Source organism: Mus caroli, unplaced genomic scaffold (genome assembly GCF_978045245.1).
Source record: "Mus caroli unplaced genomic scaffold, Mus_caroli_1 scaffold_14, whole genome shotgun sequence".
NCBI classification, from domain to species: Eukaryota; Metazoa; Chordata; class Mammalia; order Rodentia; family Muridae; genus Mus; species Mus caroli.
Window position 1 is genome coordinate 59,003,244 of NW_028227269.1, and position 16,574 is coordinate 59,019,817.

Here is a 16,574-nt window from a genome sequence, read left to right on the forward strand (position 1 = left end):
TCTTTTGAGAGGTATCTCTTTAGCTCTATGACCTAAGTTTAATTAGGCTGTTTTCTTGATATTAGTTTTTTTTCAGTTCTTGGTATATAACAGATGTAGAGCTCCAAAAGATTTTCCCATTCTATAGGCTGTCTCTTTATCTGAATTAAATCTGTGACCCTTTAATACAGTCCCTTTAATACATTGCATTTTTTACACTAATTAATTTATTTATTCATTTTTACATTCTGATCACTGACACCCTCCTCTTGGTCTCCCTTACACAGCCCCTTCCTCTATTTACCTCTCAGTTCTCCTATTAGAGTGAATGCCCCATGATGATCCACCTACTCTGGCACATCAAGTCTCTATAGGGCTAGGCCCATCCTCTCCGATTGAAAAAAAATTTAAAATTAAACTAAATTTACATGTATTTATTTATTTAGTCACTTGTTTATTGACAGAGTCTCTTTATGTAGCTCAGCCTGTCTTGGACTTTGCTATGTAGAACAGGCTGGTGTTGAACTCAGAGGGCTGCCTGCTGCTGCTTCCTAAGTGCTGGTGTTAAAGAGGTGGACCATCACACCAGGTTTAGAATTTTAATTGTTTTAGATTTACTATTTATTTTGAGAGAGAGGGAGAGAGAGTGTGTGTGTATGTGTGTGTGTGTCCCTGTGGAGGTCAGAAGAGTGCCTGGGGTAGAAATTACAGGTGGTTTTATGGTACCTTGTGTCTTAGTCAGGGTTTCTATTTCTGCACAAACATCATGACCAAGGGGAAAGTTGGGGAGGAAAGGGTTTATTCAGCTTACACTTCTATACTGCTGTTCATCACCAAGGAAGACAGGACTGGAACTCAAGCAGGCAGGAATCAGGAGCTGATGCAGAGCCATGAAGGGATGTTCCTTACTGGCTTGCTCCCCCTGGCTTGCTCTGCTTGCTCTCTTATAGAACCCAGGACTCCCAGCCCATGGATAGCACCACCCACAGGGGGCCCTTCCCCCTTGATCACTAATTGAGAAAATGCCTTACAGCTGGATCTCATAGAGGCATTTCCTCAACTGAAGCTCCTTTCTCTGTGATAACTCCAGCTGTGTCAAGTTGACACAAAACCAGCCAATAAACCTGGTATGAGTGGTAGGAACTGAATTTGGATCTTCTTAACCTCTGAGCCATCTCTCCAGCCTCTTTGTTTTTATTATTATTTGTATTTTTCCTATACTTGTGCATTGGCTGATATAATATTTTAGTTTTTAAAAACTAAAAATTTATAACTATGCATGTATAGAACTACCTGACTTACTCCCCCCCCCTTTTTTTTACTTAAGCCTCAGTTAAATCCCTACTATGAGGCAGGGATTTGGGTAGGGCTGGATTTAAAGAACAATAAAGGACAGATTTTCTGAGTTCTTCATTAATGCTTCATTAATAAAACTCATGTGTTCTACTTTAAAAAAATATGTTGTATATATATTTTGAATGTTGATTATGATTATTTTGTTGCTACTTCAGGAGTGTAATTTTGCTTCAGTTAAGAAATATTATGAAAATATATGCTGTGCAGGATATCTGATATATATTCCTTGTGTGGGTTGTGACTCATGATTGAGAACCACTGCCCTAACAGATTCAGGATGAGAGATCTAATGTTGAGGTCCTGGATCTATTTGCAGTTGAGTATTGTACAACATAAAAGACACAGTTCTAATTGTATTGTTCTGTTAGTACCCTCCAGTTTTGTTGGCATCATTCTAGAAGATGCACTTTCCTTCAGTGTATATTTTTTGATGTGGTTAAAAATTATCAAGTGTATTTAAAAGCATTAATTTATATTTGTGTCTTTAGTTCCTTTATGTTGACCCATGTACCTGTATTTATGTGTGCACCATAGAGTTTTTATCATTAACCCTCTGTAGTTTAACTTAAAATTAGGATTGATGGTACCTTTAGTAATGCTTTTATTGTTCAGAATATTTTGCAATCTTGCATCTTCTACTTCTCCAAAAAAAATTAAGATTAGTTTTCAATTTCTATGAAGAGTTACCTTGTAATTTTGATACTAATTGCATTGAACAGATATGTTTATACATTTTTATTTATTATACTGTGTACTAAAATGGAGGCCTCATGACTCCTAAGCAATTACTTTTCCATTAAAAAGAAAGTTCCACCCAGCTCTGATTTTCCTTTAAATAGCTATTATTCTGCAAGGATTTTATTATTTAACATAAAGTTCCCTTTTATTTAATATGACTAACAGGAATTTAATCCATCTTGTATTTTAGAATTGAGCATATTTTTTTCTTTAGTTATTTGTTGTTCAGTTAAAGTAGAATTGCAGGTAAATAAAGCTGATCATGTGAGTTGTGTAAAGTCTAAGACTTACTACCCTGGTGAGGTTTAGGACATGCAGCACAAAAATAGAGCATCTTTGCAATGAAGAAAATGGAAGAAACATATTTTATACCCACCTTCCCTGATGCTCATTTCATCAAACATGCTGTAAAGCTTGGCTACCTTTTACCTGTTATTGTCATCTTGGTCACAGAATCATTTATATAAGCTACAAAAAAAAAAAAAAATAGGACTTAGGCGTCTAAGAATACTGACCTGAGAAATTTTATGGGTTTATGTCTTTGACTTTACATCTGGGTGATTAAGGTCTGCATCAAAGTTTGTGATCTTATTGAGTTACAATTATAAGAATGTAGTTAAAAATTATTTATTTACAAAATTGGAAACTGTCAATGGTGACACATTTATTTAATCCCAGCAATTGTGAGACAGAAACAAGAAAATCACTGTGAATTTGATGCCATCCTTGTTAGCAAAGGGAGTTCTGAACAGCAGAAACTGCATAGTGAGAACTTTTCAGACACAGGGACACAAAATTAATTTATAAACTAAAAGATTTATTAAAAAAATAAAAGCAGGTTATGAACTTCTTATGTTGTTGTTTTTAAGTTTCTAGCGCTGTGGATTACTCCTAAGATCTTGTGCTATAAAGTCTAGAAAATGATATATAACAGTCAAATTTTCAGTTTTGAGTTGTGAATTCATTATTTATATAGAAAGCTAAAGTAAAAGAATAAGTGGCAAATGATTGTAGTTTGACAGCAAAATGTCATCAAATCCAGAGCTTGAAGCATCCAGCAGATATTAATTGAGGAATGCATTTAGAGTATCCAGCAAGAGTTCTTAATAGAGAGAGTCCTGGTTGATGTTTCAAAAAAATTGTCAAAAAGCAATAACAACAACAACAAAAGTACCCAAATACAAACAAAAAGATATCATAAACAGGACTTTACAAACTTCCAGGAAAAATAAATTGAGAAAAGATGAATAAAGTACTTGTAACTAAGTCATTTTATATTTTATGAATTCATCTACTAAAATACCCTTTGCATTTGAGAATTTACTATATTAGGAATATTTTTGTTTGTTAAACAACATAAACCCAATCAGATGAATAAGAGACTAAAAAAAAAATGATTATTACCAAGCCTGGCAATTTGAGTTCAATCCCTGAAAATTGCTGACCAAGAAACAACCACCAACCAATATACATACAAATACATAAATTTAAATACTAAGCCAATATTAACACAAAATATTAAATTAATAATTAGTGAAGATATCTAAATTAAATGTCTATTCATGGGAAGACTTGTTATGAGGAGTTAAATTGTACTTATAAACTATAGGAGTAAAATTATGTACATTCACACTCTGTTATTTCACAGGGTATTATTTACACAAGAATGGCCAATATGCCTCGCTCATCTTCTTTTAGATTCAGGTTCTCCTTTTGCTGAATTGATTGGACAATTTGAGATTTACTGTGAAATTTGTTCTTGATTTTAATTATTAAATTAAAATATAAAGAGAATAACTGGGAATGGATATTCAATCTACCTTGTGATATGGAGCTACCAGACTTCTGAACTTTGCAAACTTATCTTTATCTCTTGATTTTTATTTCTGTTTGTCTTACCATCAGAAAGGATGAATTAATGAATTAATAACCCATTCTGGTCTGCATCTGAAGGGATGCTAAGCTATGCATCCTTCTTTAGCAATTCAGAAGTGTCTTTTCTATGGAGATGCATACAGTACTTGAGAGTAGACACACTGTGCTGCTTTAATACCGATGTCTTCCACACAGATAGTTTAATATTTAGGTTCCAGATAGTGACAAAGTTTGAGGGTAAAGCCGTGTTTGAAAACATATGCTACTGGAGGTCAACTTTGAGAAGTCACAGCCTCATCCAAAGTTCAGTTCACATTCTCTGCTTCTTGTTTGCTGATAAGGTCTGATCTCTAAGCATCCACTTTCTGCCATGAAGCTAGTTTTATAGAGAAAATCAAACAAGCTATTCATATAATGCAGTTTAACCTGACAACAATACAATTACAATTTACTTTAACTATTTCTTATGTAGTTTATAAAAGAAAACCTGTTGCTTGTGTGTATACTTAAGTAAAATTATCTCCCCACTTTCAATCTGGTAATACCAAATTTTGTGTTATTACCTAAGGCAGCTCAGATCACTAGGGGATTAAAATACTAACGCATGTATATCTAGAAAGAAGGAACTTTTTAAATTGCATTTAAGTATGTATTGATTAAATAAATCACCCATATATCCCTATTTATCTACCTACCTGTCTATCTATCTATCTATCTATCTATCTATCTATCTATCTATCTATCTACCTATCTATCCACCTATCTACCATCTATCTATGCTTCAGAAGAACTTCCACTCTTATGGAATATGGTCAGCATATAGAGTGAAAATGGTGAAAATTAAAAATATTAATGTGTATAGAAACATATCACACAATAAAAGGTTTTTAAAAGTGCAGTGAGATTCCTGCATTTGAGATGGGGTTTGTATCTTTTATCCTGATAACTTTGCTTTTTTTTACTTTATATTTTGATATCATTATATTCAGAAGTAGTATAGTGTCTGAAACAAAAACATCTACTTTTGATAATAAATATTGTGTTTTCCTTTTAATGTATAAGATTTTTCTGTTATTAATTAATAATGATTTTAAAAATACAATTAATGCTTATCCAAAACTTGAATTAATATGAAAATATTCATATTCATTTAAATAAATATACAATTTAGACAAGTAAAATTTTATTAGTCAGATACTTTATTTTCTATATTAGCTTATTTTCTTATCTCTATGACCATATATTCTCTTTTTCCTCTGTTTCACATAGTGTTATCAAGTTCCAAGCCTCTCACCTTGCCAGTGAGAGGTCCTTGAACCATAGAGAAATGAACACTAACAATTAAGCTTTCTCTTTTTCCTAATCTCCTGATGCTAACAGAAGGAGTTTATTACCAGAAACCAATGGCTTTTGGACTTAGAAAATCAAAGAATTTTAGACAGAAGAATTGCCAAAGATAAATAAGTTTTGTCCCTCGTTGCTGACCCCATACTCTATCACAGCCTTCTTTAGGACCCTGTGGTGCCTGACTGGACACCAGTACCTAAGCCCCTATCTTCCATTTAATATTTTTATATTTGTTTATTTATTTGTCTTTTTTTTCTCCTTTTTGATTCACTTGTACAGTAAAGGTTAGGAAGTTCATCTTTACTTTATAAAATGTATACCAAAATATCAAAGCAAGATCTGAACTAAGTCTATGGTCTAGTTTCAGGACTTACCATGTGTAATATGCACACAAGTGTGTGTGTGTGTGTGTGTGTGTGTGTGTGTGTGTGTGTGTATCTTTAAGGCATTTGGATGATAGGCAATCCCAGAACACTTCTCACTTATCATGATTTTTCAGTATGATTGAAATATTAAGATTTCCAGTGTCACCTTTACATACTCTAAAAAAAATATCATCTTTGGGGAATGCTACTTCTGCATGTGCTCATCATTTTGATGAGATCCTCTGAGGAATATTGTACATGACTATGTTGAGATTCAGGAGGGCAGCTGCAGTATTTCTATTTTGGGTAAGGGAGGTAGATGCCTATTTTACTTTTACTCTTAGAAAACTAAATAAATAGAACAGATGGCACTGGGAAAATGAAAGTTATTCCCTTCCAACATTTACTTATTAGTTCTCTCTGGGGTAGAGTTATGGATTAAATTTTGGAACATTAGAGAAGTGAAAGTGGCAGTTTGAAAAAGTCAAGAATCCAAGAGGTAAGAGCAAACACTAGAGAACAGTGCCATTTATCTCATCTCAGGAGTTTTTCTAAATAGCTTCAAAGAAATAACTCCTGTGAGTCTACTCATGCATTTCTTACTGTCAAGGAAACCATCCACATTGTTTCTCTTCTAGGTAGGTGACTGTCAGGAAACAGGTCTGTGAGCTTTGGATGATAATGTAACTGATAATTAGATTACCTTTACCACACAATTGATTTTCAGTGCCATCTCATGATTTCTCAGAAAATAGGAAAGATGTCTTACTGTTGAATTTCATAGGAATTGCACATATCAGCAGCAAGAGATGGCTATAGTATGCTGTTGCACTGAGTGAGAGAACATGGCTTTATGAGAATATGTCTCATAAGAGCTTTTCTGGTATGTCACATAATACTCTATTTCATGAATATAAAGACAAAGCAGGTGGAATATTGGAAGAAATCCAAAAGAGTAACATTAAAATAGGGTTCGAATGAGGGCCATGTATACCAGATGTTCTCCAGATGGAACAATTTGTAACCATGTTCTAAAGAGAAAAAAAAAGAAAAGGACAGTAACCTTTCCCTGGAGAATATCATTTGGTAAAGTGTGGATCCTTGAGAGCAATCTGTGCTTGTGTTTCCAGCATTTAGTGCAATCACACCAAGAGTAAAGGCAGTGTGTCTGTGAGCCTTAAATAAACATACTAAGTTTATAGGACAATCTGCCAGAGACCAAACATGTGAAGTGTCATAAACACCACCCACAAGAAACAACAATGTTAATTAATATGGAGTAAGATGTGTATGAAGGCAAAGTTATACAACTAAAATGATAAAGCAATGTGGTAATTCTAAGGGAGCAGCAAGAGCTACTGGTGTTAACTATAACAGGAGTTAAATACAGGCTTCTTACTATTCCTTTATTATGGATGGACCAGAATGCTAATTGTTTTGGTGATACAGTTAAAGAGAATGAATAAATTTAGTCTTCAGCCTTACTTTACATAGTTCACAGTTATACAATAATTCATGAGAAGTGTGAAACCCATAATTGTTAAAATTCTCAAAATGCATTCATCATAATGAGATGTTTAATTATCACTGTCTTTCTTGACAGTTCCTGTTTCTTTATATGCGTGAGAAATGTAGAGATCATTTGCTAAGAACGATAGAAGTTTGGCAGGCTATACATTAATTTAGTTACATTTAATCAATAAACCCTTATATAGTTTTTATACTGGATATTTCTTTAATATTTCATCTAGCTCTATTTTTTAAGAGTGGAATTCTTTGTGGTTTAATTGAAAATTAACTATCAATGTGTTTTCTGATAGGTATGCATAAAATGAGAAATAAATATTTGAGGAGTTTGATGAGGCTAGTTCAAGCCTACTAACGTAACTCTGCAGGTTATAAATCATGCTGTCCATTATCACACATAAAATATGGCAATTTCTATATTTATATTTATAGTGAACACACACACACACACACAAAGGCCCACATGCTGAAGGTTTTGTTCAACAGAGGACACTATATGTTGAAAACTAAATGAGCTTAGTAGGATGACTTATGTGGCTGAGAATGTGCCAATGGGAAGTATATGGTGATGTCCTAGTATCTTTATATCTCTTCTTTTTAAACTGATAGCCAGTACAGGCTGAGTGGTTTCTACCTTCATGTGCTCCTGTCCATACCTTCATGTGCTCCTGTCCATGATTTCTGATGTTCTTGAGGCACATGATCAATGGGTCAAATGACGATAGGTCTACAACTTAACAGAACAGCTTTTCATGCTTTAAAGTTGATAACGCCAAATATTTTGTGGTAGCCATGGGAACCTGAGAGCAATTTGCCTTTAGTATGATTATTTGAGAAAGAATTGATCTTTGGGTCTAAATTTTAGTAGATGACTGCAGCAGAGTTAGACATTTTATTCGTATAATCACTTTTGTGGCATGGAAGTGAAAATAGTCAGTTGTATTTATAATTACAGTGTGAACTAGCCCCAGCACCAGAAGGCTTTGTTTCTTGTGGTAGGTTTTCAAAGGTTCGGAAAGTGGATCAATGTATTTTTCGGTGTACCACCAAAAGAGTTTAGGTCTCTATCACAAAAGAAGGATGTTGACATCTTAGTACCACCAAGAGTGTTTAAGGATATATACTACCAAGGAATTTTAGTTATCTGCACCACCAAAGAATGATGCGGAAATCTCAGTAACACCAGGGGAGTTTAGGTCTAAGTAGCAGAAGGGTATTTAAGACTGTGTACCGCCAAAGAAGGTGTTTAGATTCTGATAGCACCAAGAGAGTTTCAGTCTATATACCATCAAAGGTGTGTGTATCTGATAGTTTGTTCCTTTATATCTTCTTCTTATCCTCCTTTAGAGGACAAAAAAAGAAAAAAATCTAAGAACTTAATTTATACTTGGGATTCACCATGTTTCTAAATCTTTTTTCAATACTGTGTTATCATTTAAAAATATTATTACTTGCTTTTTTCAGGGCCATGTACCTTTCTACCATTTCTGCCTTCTAGATTCCTGAGAGGAATGGTTTATCTCTATCAATAGACAGTTCAGATGTCTTAAAGCCTAAGCTGTCTGAGGTGCTTTAGGAAGCCTTTATATGTTCTTCATTGTGAGAAGAAAATATTTTTTAAATCTTTTATATTGTAAGTCTTGGATCATTTACATATTTCATAAGGAAATGAGCATTCCATAATTCACTATTTGCAATTTCCACACCAGAATTCACAATGTAATTACAAATTTTCCCTGTTAAAATAAAGAATCTGCTACATGGGGGTGACATTTATGGAACATCTTAGAAAAAGGTATTCTATTTCTGTTACTGGGATTTTATATTTGATGATTTACAGTGTCTGCTCAGGGGCTTGCCCTATGCCCATTATAAGGTAACGTTGAATAATTTAAACTCTTTCTATGAAAACCTTTGTCGAAGCTTCTGCATTAAGGCATTAACATTATTTTTCTCTTCCCCAGGCTTCTAAAATTCTCTTTGCTCTCCTTTCTTCCCATCCTCTATTCCAACTAATCGTTCCTATGCCATTTACCCCCTTACTCCTTTATAAACATGTTACCTTACTTCATCCTGGAAAGATCCTCTCCTTTCCCAGAGCTTCCTAAGCTATATGGGAGTTCCACATGAATCACATATTTAAAGCTTTAAAGTTTAGTAAGAGAATAGCATATGGTATTTGTCTGTCTGTATCATGGGTTACCTCTGTCAGAATGATTTTATTGCTGTTTCTATCCACATCCATTTATATGTGAATTTCAATTTTTCATTTTTTAAAAATATGAATAACAATCCATTGTATAAATGTACAACATTTTCATTATACATTCATTGGTAAATAGACATTTGCTCATTAAATTTATGAGCTCTAGAAAATAAAGCAGAAATGAACAAGGATGAGATAATATCCACATAATTGGATATGGACTACTTTGGTGTACTCCAATGAATTGTGCAGTCAGATTTCATCATAGGTCTATTTCTAATAAATTCTACAACTCTTTCCATAGTGGCTGTGGCAGAATGACTTTTTTGTTTTATTATTCTTTAATCTGTTTTTACAGTCCAGAATTTATCCGCCCCTGACCCACCCTCTGACTTTTCCATATCCTATCCCTCCTTCTCCCTACCCCCTCATCTTCATGAGGATGTTCCCTCCCCCATTTGCCCCATCCCACCAGACCTCCCGAATTCCTGGGGCCTCACATCTCTTGAGGGTTAGGTGCATCTTCTCTGACTGAGACAAGACCCTGCAGTCATCTGCTGTTTATGTGTTGGGGGCCTCATCTTAATACTGTTCAAGCTAATGTAGGTAATGTCATAGCACAGACTGCCACTTGGCTGTCCAAACAAAGATTATCCAGTATCAGCAGCTTCTTTATAAAAGGTATGGACAGGAAAATTAGAGCAGGTTAAAGGCATCAAATGAACCCTTCTATCAAAATATGTTTTTAAAAATACACGTGAACTGATATATGCTGCCTGGTTGGTAGCTCAGTGCCTGAACAATTTCTGGGGTCCAAGTTAGTTGAGACTGTTGATCTTCCTACGGGGTCACCCTTCTCCTCTACTTCATCTAGCATTTCCCTAATTCAACCACAGGGTTAACCAGATTCTGTCCATTGGTTGGGTGTAAATATCTGAATCTGACTCTTTCAGATTCTTGTTGGGTCTTTCCCAGTATCTTCTCCATTTTTGTCCCTGCAGTTCTCTCAGACAGTAATAATTCTGGGTCAGAGTTTTTGGCTGTGGGACGACAACCCCATTCCTCTACTTGATGCCCTCTTTCTTCTGGAGGTGGGATCTACAAGTTCCCTCTTCCCACTGTAGGATATTTCATTTAAGGTCTCTCCCTTTGAGTTTTGAGTCTCTCATATTCCAGGTCTCTGGTATATTCTAGAGGGTCCCCCACCACCACCACACACACTTCAAGAAGTAAAAGTATAACTACTTGGAGATGATATGATAGTATACATAAGCAATCCCAAAAATTCTACCAGAGAACTTCTATAGCTGATAAACAACTTCAGCAACATGGCTGGATATAAAATTTACTCAAATAAATGATAAACAGGGTAATAAAGAAATTAAGTAAATAACACCCTTCACAATAGCCACAAATAATAATAATATAAAATATCTTGGGGTAACTCTAACCAAACAAGTGAAAGATCTGTAAGACAATAATTTCAAGTCTCCCAAGAGAGAAATTGAAGATCATAGAAAATGGAGAGATTTCCCATGCTCATGGATTGGGAGAATTAACACAGTAAAAATGTCCATCCTACCAAAAGCAATCTATATATTCAACACAATCCCCTTCAAAATCCCAATACAAAATCCCAATACAATACTTCAAGGAAATGGAAAGAGCAATTCTCAAATTTATCTGGAAAAGCAAAAAACAAAACGAAACAAACCATAATAGCAAAAGCAATTCTTGACTTTCATCAGACGCAAATAATTAGCTCTCTGTCTTAGTCAGGGTTTGTATTGCTGCACAAAACATCATGACCAAGAAGAAAGTTTGGAAAGAAAGGGTTTATTCAGCTTACACTTCCACATTGATGGTCATCAACAAAGGAAATCAGGAAAGGAACTCACACAGGGCAGCAACTTGAAGACAGGAGCTGATGCAGAGGCCATGGAGGGGTGCTGCTTACTGGCTTGCTTCCCTTGGATTGCTCAGCTTGCTTTCTTATAGAACCCAGGACTTTCAGCCCAGGTAGGGGAGCATCCAAAGTGGACTGCCCTGCTTTTATCACTAATTGAGAAAATGCCTTACAGCTGGATCTCATGTAGGAATTTCCTCAAGAGAGGCTCCTTTCTCTGTGATAAATCCAGCTTGTGTCAAGTTGACACACAAAACCAGCGAGTATACTCCCAAACCCCACATCAATTTAATCATTTGCCTACATTTATTTATTTTTATCATAGCCATTCTGAATAGTGTGAGATGAAAACCTCAAAGATTTTAGTTTGCATTTCACTAAAGACTAATGACATGAACATTAAAAAATGTTTCTCAGCTATTTTTGTTTGATCTTTTTCAGAACCCTATCTTTAGTTCTATGCCCTATTTTTAAATTATTGTTTTTATTTTTATTATTTTGTGTTTTCTGTGTGGTCTAAATATTAACCCTCTATCAAATATATAACTGGTAAAGATTGTTTCCCATATTATGCAGTCTGCCTCTTCCTTTGGGTGATGATGTTACTGTTTTTTATTGTACAAAAGGGTCTTTAGTTCATTTGGTTCAATTTTTCAACTGTTGGTCTTAATGCCTGTGCTAGTGGGGTCCTGTTTAGGTCCTTTTGTGTATGTACGTGTAAGTGTATTATTTAGATTTTCTTTGTCACGTGATTTCCTTGATTCATTTGGAGTTTTGTGCAGAGTAAAAATGTGTATTGAGTTATATTCTTCTACATGTAACTATCCAGTTTGATGTTTGCTTCAATATTTGTTGAAGTTGATATCTAGTTCCACAATTTATTGAAGATTATTGCTATTGCTCGTTGTCATCCTCCAGAAATTGATGATAAAACCATATTGCTGAGGATACCACACACTTGAGTCATAGAGTATCAAGTGGTAGTAATTCGTAAGTTTCATTCTTACTTACTAATGTTCATAGTGTAGGAAGGTGTTATATGCATGATGTAAGAAGACAAGCAATCACCAACTTTATGTAGTGATCCTTTTGAGCTACAGTATTGATCTTGCTGCCAAAATGCCCACTGGTGCAATATTGGAGTAATATGGGAATAACTGAAAACTTTTTGATTGTATTTCTGCTCACTCCGTGAGCTGAAATCCATACTTAGCACTGTCAATAAGGTAATGGAATCATGACTAGATGGATCATAGGTTCTCACTGAGAACTTACTACTATTTTTATATTAAATGGATACAGAATTAAAGTAGCTATTAATGATTTATTGCTTTACTCATAAAGCAGTCCATCCTCAAGTCCTATTATAGAGGCATCATTTGTAATACATGGAAAATATATCACCACTCTAGTCAAAGTTCAGATGATGTTGGAAGAGTGTAAGAACCAGAGATTGTTGATAACATTAAAGAAACAATCTGGACACAATGGGATATATCAATTAATGAACTCATAGTGACTGCATAAACAGACCCACAAGAGCTGAAGTCAGATAGAATTGTAGAATAGATGGGAGAGTTGGGCACAAATCCATATACCTAGTTGATGAGTTATTGTCATTTGGTAGCTTCTGGAAAAAGGAGTGTTCTGATATACTGACCACACTCCAAGGCAAACCCTACACAGTGTAATTGGTCAATATTAATTATATTCAGAGTGAGGGGAGGAGGAACAGGAGGAAGAGGATGCTAAGTGGTTAGTGGTAGGAGTGGATCTTTGAGGAGTTCAGGGAAGGTGATAGAAATTTGTTGTATGTAATTCTCAAATAATTAAGAAAACATGAAAACAAAACCAAAAATTTATAAATATAATATTCAGGAAGCTTAGTTATATAATGCCCAACCACTTTGACTTCACTAGAATGTGAATCTCTTTGCATGGGATGAATACAATGTTGTAATAGTGATAAACAGTAATTCCAGTTCTACTTATTTAGTAAGAATCACACTGATACTTTTATCTATTTTAATTATATTCTCAACTACTTTTCTCCATATTATTTTATTTAACATAGAATGACATATACATTTTAAATATTTTATATATACTAAACATATATCATATTGTATCTTTGAATTAATTTCTGAAAGAACTTATCTAATATTGGCTCCATAAAGCCTTGATGTTTTTCTTTCAAGAGATGCTAATTGAGAAATTGCTTTTGGGTTAGTAATATACAATCTGCTTTAGGTAACTACAGTATGGATGTATTCAGCAACATATGCATGAAAGAAATGTTGAGTCAGTTAGGACAGTAGTGATTAGAGATATTTCAGATATTTATTTTAGAAGGAAAGAGAATTCTATTTTGAAGGGCACACTAATTCACACCTACATAATGTAGTCACTGAAGCAGAAATATACTTTGGCATTAAAATATGTCTTGAAATCCCTTTCAACTGTGATATAATTAATGTTACATATGATGCATCCTTTAATATTTTAGTTAAATTTACTTGATGGAGGCATCAGTACTTAATTTTAAAAGTTGTCAAGTGTGGCAGCATAAATGACATGTAAATATATGAGGAAAATTTGAAGGAAGTAGAATGTAACAGCAGATAGGAAATGCTGTTGTGTGCCTGTCTCTGTTAAATGGATCCTTTCTTTAAATGAGAAACATCACAATGAAATAGGTGGTTTTGTGTTAGTCCTACCAGTGACACAGGTTTATTATGTGAGTATAATGATGCCTGCAATAAATCATGTTTACCCTACAAAGTTTTGTCCATCAGTGACTTAGTATTGAGCAGAATAAGAAGACCAGAGATACCAGGGATAAAGCCCTTCACTGGTAATTTTAATATGCCCTCTTTAAAAATTTCTATTTCAACTACAATGTGTTGAACAAACACTATATACTACTAGAAATATTTACTGCCTTTCTTTTGTGAACCAGCAATCAGAAATTGAATTTTAGCCTATCTTTAAGCTTTTTTTAATATGAAATTTACATTTTAAATTTTTCTTTTTTCTCTTTTTTTGAAAATAGATTCTTTTCTCATAAAATATATCCCAATTATGGTTTCCTCTCCCTTTATTATTCCCAAGTCTGTCCCACTTTCTCTCTTTTCCAATCCATTCCCTTTGTTAAATTCCTTTTGGTGATCCTGTAAGCAAACTGAAGTCTGGTGTAAGCATCTCACACAAAGTTTGGTGGGTAGAGAAGAAGAAATGATACGGCAACAGTGGGTAAGTTGAAGGTGTCACATAAAATGAAACAACGTTTACAGAATTAAGTAACAACAACAGCAATAAAAATAATTCCAGTGTCAGGAATGGGAAAATTTGTACAAGTAACTCTTATTCTCCTGAAGTAATTTGTCATCTCCACGGCTGAATAAGCATATTCTTTCTAAGACTTTCTGAATTCTGGCTGGCTAGTTCAACTCAGTTCTGGCTCAAACTAATTTCTAAGCTGACTGACTCAATCTGGCTTTTCTCTTAGCCTCTGAATGATATGTCCTCTTGGACTCTTAACTAACTCAAGCAATCTGTTCTAATCTTCTGGCTCCCTCTTATTCTCTGGCATCAACTGCCTCTGCTGACCTGCACTGAATTGAGCTCTACTCTACTGCCCTGACTCACTGAACTCATCCACCTCAACTGACTGAACTGAACTGTATTCAATTTTACTGTGTGCATTCAATTGCACATATTCCACAACTCTTTAACTCGGAACAGAACCAAACTGACTGATTTTAACTCAGCAGACTCTCTGAATTCAGAAATATATGCCTTTATGTCTTGAGTCCTTGAATTAAGATCTCTCATGCTCATGGATTGGCAGGATTATAGTAAAAATGGCCATCTTGCTGAAAGTCATCTACAAATTCAATACAATCATCATCAAAATACCAATTCAATTCTTCATTGAGTTAGAAAGAGCAATTGGCAAATTCATTTCGAAAAACAAAAAACTCTGGATTGTGAAAACTATTCTCAACAATAACAGAACTTCTGGGGGAAATCACCATCCCTGATCTCAAGCTATATTACAGAGCAATAGTGATAAAAACTGTACAGTAATGGTACAGAGACAGGCAGGAAGATAAATGGAGTATAATTGGACTGGAAATGAACCCACAGTCAGAATGGCTAACATCAAAGCCTTGGGTGACAGCAGATGCTGGCAAAGATATGGAGAAAGAGGAACACTCCTCCATCGTTGGTGAGATTGTAAGCTGGTACAACCACTCTGAAAATCAGTCTTGCATTTCCTTAGAAAATTGGACATAGTATTACTTGAGAACCCAGCTATACTACTCCTGGGCATGTACCCAAAAGATGCTCCAACACATAACAAGAGAACATGCTCCACTACACTCATAGCAGCCTTAATAATAGCCCAAACCAGGAAAGAACCCAGATGTCCATCAAAGGAGGAATGGATAAAGAAAATATGGTACATTTATACAATTGAGTACTACTCAGCTATTAAAAATAATGACTTCATGAAATTCTTTGGTAAATGGATGGAATAAGAAAATATCATCCTGAGGGAAGTAACCCAATCACAAAAGAATACACATGGTATGCACTCACTGATAAGTAGATATTAGCCCAAAAGTTCCAAATACCCAAGATCCAAGTCACAGAACACATGAAGCTCAAGAAGAAGGAAGAGAAAAGTGTGGGTGCTTTGCTTTTTCTTAGAAAATGGAACAAAATACTCACGTGATCAAATACAGAGACAAAGTGTAGAGCAGAGACTAAAGCAAAGGCCAACCAGAGACTGCCCCGCTTTGGGATCCTTCCTGTATACAGTCACCAAACCCAAACACTATTGTGGATGCCAACAAGTGCTTCCTGAAAGGAGTCTGATATAGCTGTCTCCTGAGAGGCTCTGCCAAAGCCTTACAAATACAGAGGTGGATGCTAGTAGCGAACCACTAGACTGGGTGCTGGTTCCCCAATGAAGGTTTTAGAGAAAGGACTGAAGGAGCTGAATGGGTTTTCAACCCCATAGGAAGAACAACAATATCAACTAGACAACCCCTACCCCCACCCCAAATCTCCCAGGGACTAAGCCACCAACCAAGGAGTACACATGGAGAGAATCACAGCTCCAGTTGCATATGTAGCAGAGAATGGCCTAGTCAGGCATCAATGGGATGAGAGGTGCTTGGTTCTATGAAAGCTAGATAGATGTCCTGGTATGTAGCCACCAGTGGCCATGGGTTACTGGGTTCCTGAAAGGAAAGATGTTGTTGGA

At 35.1% G+C, this 16,574-nt stretch overlaps 1 long non-coding RNA gene across 1 annotated transcript in view; it reads left to right on the forward strand.

The window, feature by feature from the left end:
• The window catches only part of LOC147001246 (uncharacterized), a 56,695-nt gene that overhangs the window by 14,408 nt on the left and 25,713 nt on the right, over positions 1-16,574 (forward strand). The window lies entirely within an intron of this gene.